Source organism: Mus caroli, chromosome 3 (assembly GCF_900094665.2).
Source record: "Mus caroli chromosome 3, CAROLI_EIJ_v1.1, whole genome shotgun sequence".
NCBI classification, from domain to species: Eukaryota; Metazoa; Chordata; class Mammalia; order Rodentia; family Muridae; genus Mus; species Mus caroli.
In genome coordinates, this window is record NC_034572.1 from 44,706,376 (window position 1) to 44,722,022 (window position 15,647).

General features: G+C 43.8%; 1 long non-coding RNA gene across 1 annotated transcript in view; it reads right to left on the reverse strand.

Annotated features, from left to right (window-relative positions):
* Nucleotides 1-3,188: 3,188 nt before the first annotated feature.
* LOC110290712 overlaps nucleotides 3,189-15,647 on the reverse strand; it is a 16,350-nt gene continuing 3,891 nt past the window's right edge. Inside the window, exons 2-3 of the long non-coding RNA XR_002377501.1 lie at nucleotides 6,668-6,844; nucleotides 3,189-3,331 (exon numbers count right to left, since the gene is read on the reverse strand). This is a non-coding gene — a long non-coding RNA (uncharacterized LOC110290712). The remainder of the gene's footprint in view (nucleotides 3,332-6,667; nucleotides 6,845-15,647) is intronic.

Sequence of the window (15,647 nt, forward strand, 5' to 3'; positions counted from 1 at the left end):
CAAAATGGATACCTCCCCAAGCACTTGCTTGGGGGTATTATTTGACAAAAACAAAATCATATTTGTGGACAGATGAGTTTGAAAAGTACTGTTAAAACCATCTCAAGTAGGGAACTTATGATTGATATTTAACTAAGTCGACACCCCATCAAATTGCCTTCCAAAGAGCTATGCTTGTACACATAGACAAACACTGCTCTCGGCCTCCCTCAGAGAGTGTTTAAAATGTTCAATGGCCAATGACTGCTGAGATGCTTAGTATAAGTGACAAGTTGTGAGTTTACCCAAAGACAGGACATTTATACCACACCCTCAAAGGCTCAGGGAACATCGCAGAAGAGGGAGTGGGAGAATTGTAGGAGCTGGAAGATAGGGTGAAGGATTATACAAATGTTTTGCAATCATTAACTCACAACTGTTCTCACCTGCTCTGGACCCACATAAGGTCAGCCCCATCACCAACCAGTCATGGAAGGAATCAGGGCTCACAAGGCCCTTTGCTTTACTACTGAACTATTACCCACTGACAGATTCTAGGAAAGGAAAAGGCACTGTCTTTAGTTGTGTACTTATTGTTGATCACACCAGGCTCCATCCAACTATCCCCACAGTCGTACAGACAGTCTTAAATAAACCCAGTAGGTCACCGCTTTAGTTACTTTGCTATTGCTGTGAAGAGACGCCATACCAGGGCAACATATTAAAGAAAACATCTAATTAAGGGATAGCTGACAGTGTCAGAGGGTGAGTCCAGCACCATCGTGGTGGGGAGCATGACCGCAATCAGGCATGGTGCTGGAGCAGGAGCTGAAAACTCACACAAATTGGAAGCCAAAAGTGGGATGCTGGAGCTGGAGTCGATTTCTGAAACCTCACAGCCAGTGGCACACCTCTCTTCCAAGGCCACACCTCTTCATCCTTCCTAAAAGAGTTTCACCAAGCATTCAAATACACGAGCCTACGGAGGCCATTCTCATTCAAACCACCATGATGACAAAACGAAATCAATAGACAAGAACATGAGTGAGATTTGTGGGGAGGAGGGGATGAAAGAGGCTGTAAGAAGATGGAAAAGCATGGGGACTGGGGGTGAGAGTAGCCCATGTGTGTTGTATAAATGTGTGAAATTATCTAATAATAGTAAGAAGAAACAGGAGGATCTCTAATGCAGGGGTTGAGAGAGGCATCAAGTGATTGTTGTCAGCCTCCAAGTTTAATCACAGAACATTTCGAGGAAGCTCTTCACAAGACAGTTTTAGGATACTCAGAGTGGAAATCACAAAGTTGATTTGCCAAGAGGATGAACTGAACTTCCAACCGCCTTAACCATGGCGGTTTTGGGAGAGTTGTTTCCCCAATGTAACTCTTGTAACAAAACGATGGACCTTGCTGTTCCTATCAGCTGAGCGAGTCCCAACTTCCCTCTTCTACCTCCCTCACCTTCTAGCACAGCAGGAGCAGGAAAGTAAAGGAATGTAGAATAAGTGCAGCTACACATCTGTGGTAGCCTGCTTCCTGCATGGTCCCCCTTGATTCCTGCTGCCTGGTTTTCCTGCCCTGGGGTACTTTCCTCTCACAATAAATAGAGCTAACCTGTGGACCTGACAGGGTGTGACTGCCAAGGTCATGAGCAGCACTGAAGCTTCTCCCTTGCTGTGTTGGATGACTTGCTGTGGGGAAAGCCAGCTGCCGTGTTGTGAGACCACTAAGCAACCCATGGAGGGATGCGTGCACTAATGAATGCAGTACCTACAGATACTCTTTTGGAAACATCACGTGAAGTCTTCAGATAACTATAGCTCCGCCAACATCGTGACTGCAGCCCCAGACCCTATGCCAGGGCTACCACGAGTGCTCCAAAATTTCTGACTCCCGAACACCACATAAGACAGTCCGTGCTTACTATTTTAAGCCATGTTAAAGGAATTTGTCCATGGGTCTCATGAAGGCATCACGATCCAAAGAGACTGTGAACTAAGGGAGATGGTATACTCGTGTGTAACTGAGCAATAGGGGAGCGTTATGTCTGAGCTGTGAATTTGAAGGGTGAGTAGAAGAGGGAGGAAAGAAAAGACAGTGTTATATGGGGTTATTTTTGCCTGAAAAACAATTCATCACTATAACAAAATACCTTAGATAATTAACTTATAAAGAAAAAAAGGCTCACCACTTTTGAGGCTCCAGTCCATGGTTGATTGGCCTTGATTGATCATGGTGGTAGGTGTGGCTGGATAAAAAGGTTCCACCATCCCTTCATAGTACCACCCTAAGGACCAAGCCTTTAACACATAGTCTTGAAGGGGACGGAATATGCAAACTAAAGCCCAATTCCCAGGAAGGACCTTTGGAAAAGATGTGTCTATACAGCTGAACATAGACTTCTAGACAGAGATGTAAACCCTAAGAAAAATAAGCCAAGTCTTTCAGGACCACAGATCTGACCCAAAAGCAGAGAGGCATAAACGTGTCCCAACTTACTTTTGTAATATTTTCATTTACAGTGACAATCTTTAAAGAACTCTGTACAAGGAAGTTGGAATTATTTTCTCCCGTTGCACCAAATCCAGAAATAGCCCATGACCAATGATCCATTACAGCTGCCAATAGAAATAAATTTACTTGAAACTTTGCAACAGACTCAATCCACAGTCTTGCCCCTGGAAAGGCACGTAGCAGTAATCAGTATTCCTCCCCAGGCCTGGACCTGGTGGATAATCACAATTAAGCTTCAATAGATTAGCTGCCAGAAGGACAGTAGAGAGTGAAAGGTACGTTCCAGCTCCACTTTTTCTTTTGCAGCAAATTCAGGCATATGGGTTGGCTTTGGGGGTTGGTTTTGATTTTCTTCTCCCCCAGAAAAAAAAAGAAAAAAGTTATTTTCAATTAATTTAGAAGCACATCAAAAAAGACCGCACGTTGTGCTTGGTGGCAGAATGAATAAGGTTCAGAGTGACTCTCTTCACTGTGTTAGAAATTCAAGGGTCACTCACATTACTTCCAGAGCCTCTAGTTTACATTTCTCAATTAAGAGATAATCAGGGTGTCATTATGAGTAAAAACTGTTGGAATGACCTTCTGGCTGTCTATTTTAGCCAGCAAATCTGTGGGGAGGGCTTGATGGAGCACATGACAGGAGAACAAGGCAAGTTATAGCGATGATAAATAAGGACAATTATCACACTTATTATCTGATAAATAATTTATTGTGAGTTGCCATTAATCCATCCCACACCGCCTCCTGGATGAAAGTGCAGCCCAAAGACTGACTCCTCCTGAGTTTCCCGAGATGTGTCAGAAACTCTTGTCTGCGAAGCACAAAGGAGACATTTACCTGGAATAGAAAGAGCTGTCATTGCACACTTGATCATTTTAATCGATGCAGATAAATTATGCCCCATAATAAATGGTAAGTCAGTACTTCTCACTGACTTTTAAAAGGGAAAGCTTCAAGAAGCCATTTGAAGGAAAGCCACAGCCCAGCTCTTGGGGGTCTGTCTGCTCTGCTTCAAATCCTGTCATCCATTCTCACTAAAAGGCATTAGCCCCTGCATTTCAGTCAACACCTGAAGCATATCCCTACAGAAGGTATATCCTCTTACGATGGGATGATTAAATTCTTCACAGAACTCTGGGGATTCAGTTGTTGAGGATTGGTTGAATTTGTTAACCTGATTGTAAATGCAAGAGCGCTATAGCAGATGCTGCATCTTTTTAACTCTCTCGGCTCTTCATAGTCCTCATAGGCATGCGCACAGTAGGTTCCCCTCTGGTGCTGGATGAGAAAAGCAGACATGTCCTTTGGATGCACAAGTCATACTTCTGACTTCAACTATCGATTAATTTAATATTGGCAATACTGCTCAAAAAGAGATACCATATCTCTTTTTTTTTTTATAAACTTTGTTCTTTTTCAAAAGTAGAGTTTGGGGTAAATCATTTGATTTTCTGTTGCCTCTTAAGCTAAGGAAATGATTCCTTGTCTAATGTTGCTGTCTGGTTTCCTTTCCCTGTGACATCTGTGGTCACTGCTTTGTTTTTCTATACTTGGCCATCCTACCAATGAGCCTGCCCTCATATCACAGGCGCCTGGCAACACAGTAATCAGTAGAATATTAGTATAGGGCAGAAATCCATATATCCCTATCAGAAGACATGAGCTGAAATTACCTGTTATAGTCTTCCCTGCAAGGGAAAAACATTTTGAAAGCGTTGTTGGGAATGGGATGATACAAGAGTGCGAGCAATTTGACCAGGAAATTCTTCCTCATAGCTACCCACATTCCTCCAGCTACAATAGAAGCCCACTTAAATTTGCTTTTGAGATGTGGAGGTCCACTGGTCTCTCTTATTCCACGGATGGGGGGATGCTAGTGAGCAAAAGGCAATGTGGGTCTCTACCATCAGTAATTCCTCAGAAATATGGAACCAGCAAATGGCTTGTTGACCAGTGTCCTTCACTCGGTGTGCCTGTCAGCTATGGTCACAGTGATTAAGACCTGGCCAAACCAACTTAGAGGAAGGTATGTTTAAGCTCATCTTTTCATAGGTGTATGGGTCAGGGTCCTCTAGAGGACCAGAACCACCAGGATGAAGGAAAGAATGCAGTAACTTAACAAGCATTAAAACACCAACAGCAGCCTTACATCTGAGGCTGAAAACCCACTAGTCAAGTGGTCAGTGTAGCCCCACGGTGACTGCCTCACACTAGGGAGACTGACATCCTGGTAGTTGTTACAAGGCTGGGTGCTCAGCAGTCTCAAACTGGAGCAGAAAAGCCTGGAGATTTCCTGGAGAGCTGCTGGTCCTTAGTCTACAGTGGAAGCCCAGAGACCCTGGTCCTGGATATCCATCGGTGAAGGAATCAGCAGAAGCAGCAACAGGGTAAATCCACCAGAGAGACTGGAGGGAAAGCCAAGCAAGCAAACAGCAAGTGTCTCTCCTTCCACCTCGCTCTTTTTTTGTCTGGGCTGCTAGCCAAAGGTGCCTCCTCCAATCAGGATGGATCTTCCCATGTCAACTAAGCAATCAAGACAGTCCTTCCATTGAGCCTGCTAACTGAGGTGATTCAAATTTGTGGCAAGTAGACATTAAAACCAAGCATAATTAGATGCTTCATTCCATGGTCCCTGGGCCAGCGGTAAAGCAGAGCACATCATAACAGAGGGCAGCTGCTCACCTCACAGGGGCCAGGAAACAGAGACAGAAAGAAGGGTCCAGGGATGAGATGCACTACCCCAAGGATGTGACATACCTCTCCAACTAGCACCCACTTCCTAACAGCTCATTCATCAATGAAATAGTCCACTGAGTGAGTGGCAGCCTTTGTGATCCAATCTCCACTCAACAAGGAAGTCATCAGATGAGGATCAAGTTTCAACAAATAAGCCTTTTGAGGGGACACTTCAAAACCAAACCATAGCACTCACAGTTGAAAGATCTTTTATCTACTATCAGGAAATAAGCCAGGATCAATATCATAGTCTCCAGCTAACAGCCCCGAGAGACCCCAGCCTCACATATCTTATGGAGCACAGCAAAAGAATGAAGGGCTCTCTGTGGCAATGTAATTTTAAGGGATGGGCAGGACCCTAAAACATGTGCAGTTTATCTACAGAACGTCTCTAATACATCATACGCATGGCACAGAATATCTGAGTGGAAAGCCATGACTGTTCCAAGAAAGCTCATGCCAATCAGGGCAGCTGAAGGACTGTACCATATAGCATTCAATATTTTGATGTCATTAACATAAGAATTCAGGGAGAGAAAATCTTTCCTTTCCCCTGTGTCCCTCCTCATCACCTCTATCTGTGACTACAGTATGGTCAGACCACCCACATATAGTTCTGAAGTGAGAAAGAACCAAAATTTCATGTGCATTTCTTACAGGTGTGCTCCCCTTCTTCAAAGATAATTCCCTCCGAAGTCCATTATCCAGCCCTTGCCTTCTAGAAGCTCCGTGGAATTCTGTTAAGGAGCACTAGATTAACAAGGTTTTGCAGAATGCAGAAGGGCAAGTATTCGCCTTGAAGCAAATCCAGGATGGTCCTTCTGCCAAGAGGCTTGAGATGGTGCCCCCTGGCACTCCCCACCAAGAACAAAGCTTACCGTCTCCTAGAATTCCAGAGACCCTTGGGACCTTCGCAACTTAGCACCTGTGCTTTGGATCTAAGCAAACAGAAAACTACAAGAGAGGCCAAATCACCGGTAAATCTCTTAGGCGTCCATCCACAAATACGAGGAGCCAAGGGAAATAACCGGGAAGGCCTTGAAGTGATGCTACCAGAAGGGAATTATGAGCTGGTTGGCATCAGGGAAGCTGTTGGGATAAATCAAGTGAGTGAAATGTCAATACTGAGGAATGCAATCTGTGAGGAGAGGACAAAGGGGTGGGGAAGGAGGGCTTGTGCTATAGATCAACGAGAGTGGGGCTCGCAAGGAAATACAGATGGATGATAAAGGAAGTGGCAGTGTTGACGCTTTATGAGCTAAGGTAGAAGAAATATATGAAATAAAGGGGAATTAGCAGCAGGTGTCCTCTGTGCACTACTAAATCAGGATGAACTCACTGATAAATTACCATACGGGGGTTTGGGGAACAGATACCATGTCCCCATAAATAAATAAAATGTATCATGTAGTATAAATCTCAATGCCCGTGGCTCACCTCCCCTGTGGCTCCTTCTGAAATGACCTGAGGTTCCTGGTCCTCCTCCATCTTTTCTTCCTTCTGACTCTCAAATAAGTGTGGTCACTGAGACCCCTGTTTAACTTCTTGCTGTTGAGTGAATGACGATATTCTTGGTTTAGGTCCCTCAGGTCCCAGAGGCAGACTCTGACCTCTCTGGGGTTTAAAGACACAATATAAATAAACCAAACATAACTAAATACTAAGTGACAAGATCACAAAACTCTGCTACTCGAGATTTCAATTACTGAGACATTGTTTAAGGGATAATAAAAAGGAGCAAACTGCAGGTCATCCGGGGATTTTTAGAGCAGCGTTGCTCTTGGTGCCTTGCTTCATAAAGTGGAAAGGGCAGCTGGAGGTGAGGTAATTTGGGTCTGCTCACGACTCATAAGGAAAAAACAATCAGGAATCTTAAGGTGAAGGGCACTTGGGAGCGTGACCTAATTCCATTTACTATGCCTGACTTGTGCAACTTCTCATAGATACACAAAATAGGAGGAAGAAAAAAAAAAAAAAGGTGAACCCATACAAGGGAAAGTTAAAACTCATGGGGAAAGGGAGTTGGGGGCGGGGAATCAGTGGCGCAAAATTACACTGTGAAATGTCATTCTCTAAAGGGCTTAAACAAGGAGTGTGATAAATGTTATTACTCTGCAGGGCCATAGGGATGGGAAGGACTCAATCACTGCTCCGATTTTGCCCAACAAGAGCAGGAAGGCAGTTATACACACACAGACCCTGCTCCAAAGAGCTTTCAAGGCCAAAGGCTATTGAGGAGAAGCGAAATGGGAAAGCCACTAATATGGCCATCAAGTGCACATATAACTTGGGTTCTTCACCAGCTCATGGCCTCTGGGTTTAAAAGCACCATAAGGCCAGGGTGAGTAAAGAACACATCAAGTTGAAGGTCAGAAAGGGCCAGAGGAAAACAGACAGGGACCACAGAAAAGGCAGCTCACACCAGCACTTAGCTTCCTAAAGAGGCTGGGCCAAGAGTTGCAGGAACCCGGTAAAGTCCTCCAAGATCTGGAGAACAGCTGTGCTTCTAATATGGGATACAGATCAAAGACTATCCGAATAGCTAGAAATCAACACCCGAGGTGGGAGCATGGGATCGTAGAAACTTTACAAAGTTGTGTGTGTGTGTGTGTGTCCAGTACTGTCAAGAAACAGATGTCAATGAGTGAAAATGTTTTGAGCATTTTTTTAATACTTTGTTTTCAACCTGGAAGATGGGTTGGTGTCAAGGGTACAACACCCAAGTATGATCAAGGTTTTCCAAGTAAGCCCCCCTCCCTGGGAGGTTTCCCACAAATAGACGTAAATTAAGGGAAGGTTCTCTGTCTGTCACTAAAAAGAAGGCAGAAAGAGTCAAAACACCAGAAAGGCTTTGCATTCCAAATTCCCCTTGGTGCTTGAACACCTAGCTGAGAACAAGGCTGTTTCCAAGTGTTCTCAATAAGTCAGAGCTGGCACCAAGGGCAAGGCAGGGGAGCTTGGCGCAGACCAGGGGTCTGTAAATGAATGGAAAAGTCCACTCTGAAATGGCTGTACAGCATGCTAGTGTAATTTCAAGAAGAAAATTACAGAATAATATTTATGGTATGGCCCCATTTTTGCTTTAAGAGGGACATACTATAATTTCATATATTTTATGCACAGAGATAAATATCTGAAACCATGTACCAAAATCTTTAACTCTATTCAGATGAAATCAAGGACTAGAGGGAGGACTTTTACTTTGACTTGATTCATTTCTGTGTCTTTTCATAATAACTGTATTTTTTTTACAACTTTCATAATAATTGCCTTATTTTTATAACTTTAGTATTCTCAGAACTCAACCTTGGGGCTCCAGCACTGGTTTTTACAGTTGCTTGTTAAAATAACATTTGTCTGCTCAGCTTCCACGAAATCTCCAAAGGTCAAGAATTTACCCTCTCTGTGAAACAGAGAGTGACTGGCTTGATGATTGGGGTTAAGGAAGCAAAAAAAGAAACAGGACATCTATATACAATGCCTGAGCCGCGCCTGGACCCTGAGCCAAAGGAAAGTATGTTTTAATGTGCTTGGAGGACATTACTAAAATAATTGACAAATTCTGATGTGTCTATGGATGTAATAGTATCATTAATTTAGTTTGTTGACTTGGGTAACTGCACCATGGTTATACAAGAATATGTCATACTCCTAAGAATATTCATGAGAGTATGTATGCATAAAGGGATATGTATGTTTCTTGAGCAAGTCAGAAAATAACATTTAAACATAGATGCATACACAAGAGAAAGAGGAGGCAAATATGGTTAAATTCAGGATTAAATTTAAAAGTGTTTGGTCTGTTCTTGTGATTTGTGTGTAAGCCTGAAATTAGATCAAGATAAAGTTTTGGAAAATCAGGAAGACAGGAAGGAAGGAGACAAAGGTGGCAGTCTGTCTTCTATTTTGTTTGTTTGGTTGATTTCACTTATCTGCATAGTTTGCTCTTGCTAATATAACCTGATATATATAGTCAGAACTCAGAAATTTGAGTTCTCAGTAATATTTTGTGTGTAATGTATGTCTATGTACTCATGGGGTGGTGCATGTTGTGTGTGTGTGTGTGTGTGTGTGTGTATGTGCGTGTGTCTTTTCACATATGCGTAAGTGGGTACATGTATGCACATGTACATGTGCGTGTGTGTGCACACATGTGCATTTGAGGGTGCACGTGTGTCTATCTACACGCAGAGGCTAGAGTTTAACATCAAGGTTTCCTTCTCCATCCTTCTCCGCTATGTTTATTGAGACAAGGATCTGAATTCACCAAATCAACTAGACTGGCTGGCCAGCATGTCCCAGAAAGGCATCTGTCTCCACTTCCTCAGCACTGGGATCGTGGGTGCTCACCTCACTGCTGCACTCTGCTGTCTTTATGTGGGTGCAGAGGACCCATACCTCATGGTGTGGCAAACACTGTTTTGTTTTAGGTTTTTTTGAGATAGAGTTTCTCTGTGTAGTCCTAGCTGTCCTGGGATACTCTCAATAGACCAGGCCCATCTCAAACTCAAAGATCCACCTGTCTCTGCTTCCCAAGTGCTGGGATTAAATGTATCCAGGTAAGTCATGTCCTTAATCCCAGTCAAAATTAACTAATAGACACACTCAAAGATATTTCATGGATGAATAAATCTTGAGAGCCAGTATGATAGTCCTAACCTGTTAGCAGAAAGAAGGTTGAGGAATTTTGGATGGTTGCAGACTAAATCTATGATCAGGAGAGAACAGGAGCTGAGTTTACTAGTAGCTCATTCAGTATGTTTTTTTTCAAGTCAGAATTTTGTGATGCAGTAGCTATCCTGCAGTGGGAAATTGCCCCTGGGAAACTACAAGAGTTCATCAAAGGCAGAGGGTCAGAGTCCTCTGTCAGCTATGGTGAAACACTGGTCATATTGCTATGCACCCCATAAATCACAAATAATAATATCCTGAGGCACTCTCTTCTGTATTAAAAGATAAGAACTCTGTTTTTGTTTCCAGAACCATTGCTCTCTTTCCCTGCTTCACACAGCTCATGTAATTCAGAAGATAGACTTCATTCAAAGAATGAAAAATAGGTGAGTCTGAGTCCCGGTGCCTCACTCCATCAATTCAGCAAGCTGCAGAACGTTATCTGCCTTATAAGTAGCCCAGCTCCCTCTAACAAGATGGATTTCTTGCTTCCAACAGGTCTGCACTTGGGGTTTCACCACCAATGGTGTTAGTACTACCAGGAAAAGAAGTTTGTACTACAGGAAGTCCAAATATGAACTTTATAGAGTGTGGGTAGACTTTATCTTTAAAGAACAAAAAAATATATAGCATTTGTAAATGACGGGGATTTCCAGTAAATTGATAAGGAAACATTGCCAATGCAGTCTAGCAAATGGGGGAGCTGCTGAAGTCATTTCCCAAGGGGCAATAAGTCCACAGACTATGTGCACACCGTGTCCTCAGACTCTCCTCACCCGCTGGGGACTTGGGGGAGCTTGTTAGAAGTACAATATCTCAGGCCCCTCCACAGATACATGGACCCATCCACAGTTTAGTATGATCTGGCATCTTGCCATATAAACTATTCGAGTTTGGCAAACACTGGGCCGCAGGATGTGATGCTGTGGTCGGCGTAGCTTGTGCTTAAGTTTAAAATGAAGCTACAGTGCGATGCAATAGGCCCACTATCGATTATCCAGCCAGATGGGAATAAGGTCAGTGTGTCAAGGAGACAGCTGCACCCTCACATTCATGCAGCACTGCTCACAGTAGCCAGTTTAAAAGGTTAAATGAAGTAGTTGTCAGTGGGTGAAATAAAAAAAAGTGAAGCATGGAATATTCGCACATTGAAACATTATTCAGCCTTAAAATGGAAAAAATAAATAAATCTGTTAGTTGAGATAGAGTAGACAAACCCCATGGGTATTATGCACTGAGTCTGTGACCCTAACTCATACACGTGGAGAGTAGCATGCCCAGAGGCAGCAGGGAGTCAGGGATTGAAGGGATGGCCGAGAGTAGAGTTTCTGGTTACATCAGCAGAATACACTTAGAAAGTCTATTGCAGTACAGAGTAAACTGGAGTTAGGAAGAACGGACTGCATCCTTCTTAGGATTTCAGTTTTAACAGTGTGTGAATGGGAGGGTGCGTTTGTGTGCATGAGTACAGGTATCTGCAGAAGTGGGCATCAGATCCCCGGGAGCTGACGTTATGGGTGACTGTGAGCCATCTCACATGAGTGCTGAAAATGTAGGTCCTCTGCAAAAGCAATGCACGCCCTTGACCTCTGAGCCGCTTCCTTGGCCCCCATCACAGTCTTCTTAAACAGTGTTTTTAACTGGCATGTAGTAATTGAACCTATGTCTGCAGTGCACAGTCACTCTCAATACATGAAAACAATGTGTCATGATCAGATTTGAGAAACTGGTATATCTGTTTAGCATCCCTCTGTGTTGCCTATGCAAAGTCCTCCCTGCTGGCTCTTTAGTTAATGGCTATCACCAATAGCATCTCACTGCTCCGCTCCAGGATGTAAGAAGCCGCTCACAGCCAGCTGTGCCCACCACCCACTGTCCTCCATCCCTTTCATATCTGGACGCTCCCCAGGGCCTGATAACTACTATCCCATACCCTGTTTCTTTGAGGTCAGCTTTTCAGCCCCATCTATGAGAGCATACAGTGCCTTTCTCTGCAGGACTTACATCACTGAACCTAATATCCTCAAATTCCATCCCTGTTGCCACACATAGCAGAATTTCACTCTTTGTGGCTGAAATATATGCCACTGGGTCTTATCCCCCAAATTCTTTATCCATTCACTCAGTGATGGACATATAGGTTTTTTTTCCATTTCTTGGCTGCTATGGACAGTACTGCAATAAAATTGGGAGTTTTGATATTTCTTTGACATACCGACTTCAGTTCCTCAAGGGAAATCCAGTGGGAAGCTTGTTAAAGCACCTGGACAGTCCGTTTCTAGCGCTTTCAGAAACTACCATTCTCTTTTGTGTAACAGCTAATTCCTTTACATGCCCAGTACATGGGAGCGCTCCTTTCTCTGGACCCTATGCCCATATTGATTATCTTCGCCTTTTTGTTCATAGCCATTCTAACTTGCATGAGAGGCCCCACTGAGCATTTTATTTGCTTTTCTCTGATGATTGGTGAAGTTTAAATTTTTCCCATGGAGCTGATTTATTTTTTTGAGAAATGTCTATCTGGGTCATTTTCCCATTTTCTCATCAGATTATTTGGTTCTGTTGTTCTTGTTAATGTGTTGCTGATCCGGGTTCCTCGAAGGTTCTGGAGATCAATCTTTTGCCAAGTGAATGATTGGCCTATGAATGTTTTCTTCTGCTCGGTAGGCTTTCCCTCCCCTCTGTAGACAGCTTCCCTTGTAGCACAGATTTGGGGTTTGATGGAATCATATTTGTTGATATTTCTTTGGTTGTCTATTATTTGGGGGTCAGAGTCCAAAAACCCCTTGCCCAGACCAGTGTTTAAAGGAGTTTTCTAGTAACTACTCAGTTTGGTGTGGTCTCACACTTTGGTCTTTATCGCTTTTGATACGGGTGTGAGATGGTGTGTGATATGGTTTCTTTCCTCTACATATGGGGGGGGGGTCCATTTACCTCAGTGCCACTTACTGATGAGACCGTCCCTCCCCTAGGAAATATTCCTGCTGACACTGCTGAAGAGAAGCCAGAGAGCAGTGTGCAGGCTTCTTCCTAGGTTCTGTACTCTGTCTATCGGCCTGTCAGAAGCTTGCTATCCCTATAACTTCACGGTATGCTTTAAATTTCAACATTATAATGCCTCCAACCTATTCCCCTGGGCCAGGATTGCCTTGGTGTTGAAGAGACTTTTGTGGTTTCTGTATATTTTCTTGAAAATTGATAAGACAGGGGATTTTAAGGGTTTTTACACTCACAAAAAAAATGCCATGTTATTCTTATGTGAATAGACTCAATTTAGCCATTCCACATGTGTGTGTATGTGTGCAGGGGGAGGGGGTATAGAGAGAACATATGTGTGTGTGTGTGTGTGTGTGTGTGTGTGTGTGTGTGATTTAACAAGCTCTTTAGCAGACAGACCTAGAGAAACTGAAGTCACTGCATCAAAGAGATATATGCATTGCCAAGTTTACTGCAGTCTTGCTCACAGTTGCCAAGAAATGGTATTTACACAGATGTCCATCACTGGATAGATTTTTTAAAATGTGGCATATACTATACATCTATAAATATATAACCATATAATATTATATACCCAAATATATATACAGATTGTGTGTGTATATGTATATATTTGCAGACATATATATTTCAAAATAACATATACATAATAAGCCTTTTTAATTTTCCAATAAAATTTTTCAAATTAAAACAAAAATAAGAAAGTGAGCAAGTGTGAAGTCATTTTTGCAGGCCTCTGGGCAACACTTGAAGCCTCATACACCTGCATACCTATGCTATGCTATATAGAGTCCCAGCCTCCAAATCTAACAGGCCTGTAGAATGAAATTCTGTTCCACTTTGTTTCTGTTCAAACAAAGGCCCAGTCCCTGAAGAGCTTTCCAAAGTGCACACCACAATGCATTTTGTCCACATCAAATGAACCTACCTTGTGTCCCAGTTACCTGCCATATGGTGAGACTCCGACATCTCTTAAGTGGATGCTTAAACTCCACACCCGCTCAATGACGTCTCCGCTGTTGTTCCTGTTGGAAGCTGCTCAGTCTCCTTGCGATGCCATGTCACTGAGCACAGTGGTCATTTCCACTGACTAGAACCAAGTCTGTCAAAATGCTGCCACATCCCAGTGGGCAGAAAGGTATTTGGCTGGGCCCTGCGCGTCAGCAGTGGAACCACTGGAGGGGCAAATCCGAGCTTCTCCAAACGTTCTAGCTTTCCTTGGCTGAGAGGTGTGAAAACTTCAGAGATGGAAGGGGATACTATATGGCTCAGTGGGTAAGCGTGCTTGCTGTGTAAGCACAAGTGTAGGGGTTTGAAACCCCAGCATCTAGTAAAAGCCAGACATGGCCACACATGCTTGTAACACAAGCACTTGGGAAGTGAGGACAGGCAGGCAGGCAGAGTTCCAGTTTAGCAGCCAGTCCACCTAGCTGAGACAGCAAACTTCAGGCACAAGGAGAGATGGAGCCACAAGAGAAAAAAGATGGGGGAGTTACAGGAAGGTCCTGACACTTTCCTCTACACATGCACAAAGAGGTGCATATACCTATACATATATATACAGATATATACACACAAACACACACACGCATATACACATACACATACACTGTTTTAGCCTGAGAACACTTGCACAGGCTATGCTGTCTCACTTAACTGTGATGTCTCTGGTACCTTAGCTTTAATTCTCAACTCACCTTCTGCCTGAGACCCGGCAAGAGACCACAGGCGGGCTCTAAGTGGCATGCCACCCAGGATTGAAACCCTGAGCTGAAGGGTCATGCTTGTCATCTGCCTCTTGCCTTCCACAGGACTGAGATCTTCTAGCTCACAAGCACAGGAAACCTTTGTACTAGTTGCTGCTGTGACAAATGACCACAAGCTTGGTGCCTAAAGCAGTGGAGATTTGCTCTCCTGGTCCCAGAGGACAGACCCCAGAAGCAAAGGGTCCCTGAGCTGTGCTCCCGTCTGATTTTCTGGATCCTTTGTGCAAATGGACCTTCTAGAAGCCCTCTTCCCTTTCCATGCTCTAGACTAGTGCCTCACTCAGACATGTATTATATAGGATATAGGCTAGACTCACAACCAAGAGATCGTCCGCTACCTTCACAACTGAGTTCAGACTGCGTGGCATTCTGTGTGTGGAGAATCACAGATTAGCTTTGTGGGACGAATCACTGGGTTCAGTGGCCACCGTTTAAAAGACTGTCCGTTCCAATTCTACCCCAGAAAGCTGCAGATACAACATAGAACTGCACGCCACAGATCCTCCTTCATCTCCTTCCCCACTGAAGCCCACAAGCAGACATTTTATGTCTAACTGGACTTGGAAACCAATACAAAGGACTTACATGTTTATGAACCAATCTTGTCCTTGAAAAAGAAAGGACCCAGACATCATGGGAAAGGCCATGTCAAAACAGAGGCAGAGATGGGAGTCATAGGGCCACAGCTAAGAGCCACCTGTAAGCCCCCAGAAGCTGAGAGAGGCAAGGAGAAATCTGAACACGGTTCTTCAGAAGGGGCACAGCCCAGGGACCCCTTGCTTCTGGGGTTTGTCCTCTGGGACTGGGAGAGCAAATCTCCCCTTCTTTAGACCACCAAGCTTCTGAGCACTATTCACAACAGCTACTAATACAAAGGTTTCCTGGGCTTGTGAGCTAGCCTTGTCTTTGAGTCATGCCTAACCCCAGCAAAGGTTTGCTGTGCATGTGAGCTAGCCTTGTCTTTGAGTCATGCCTAACCCCAG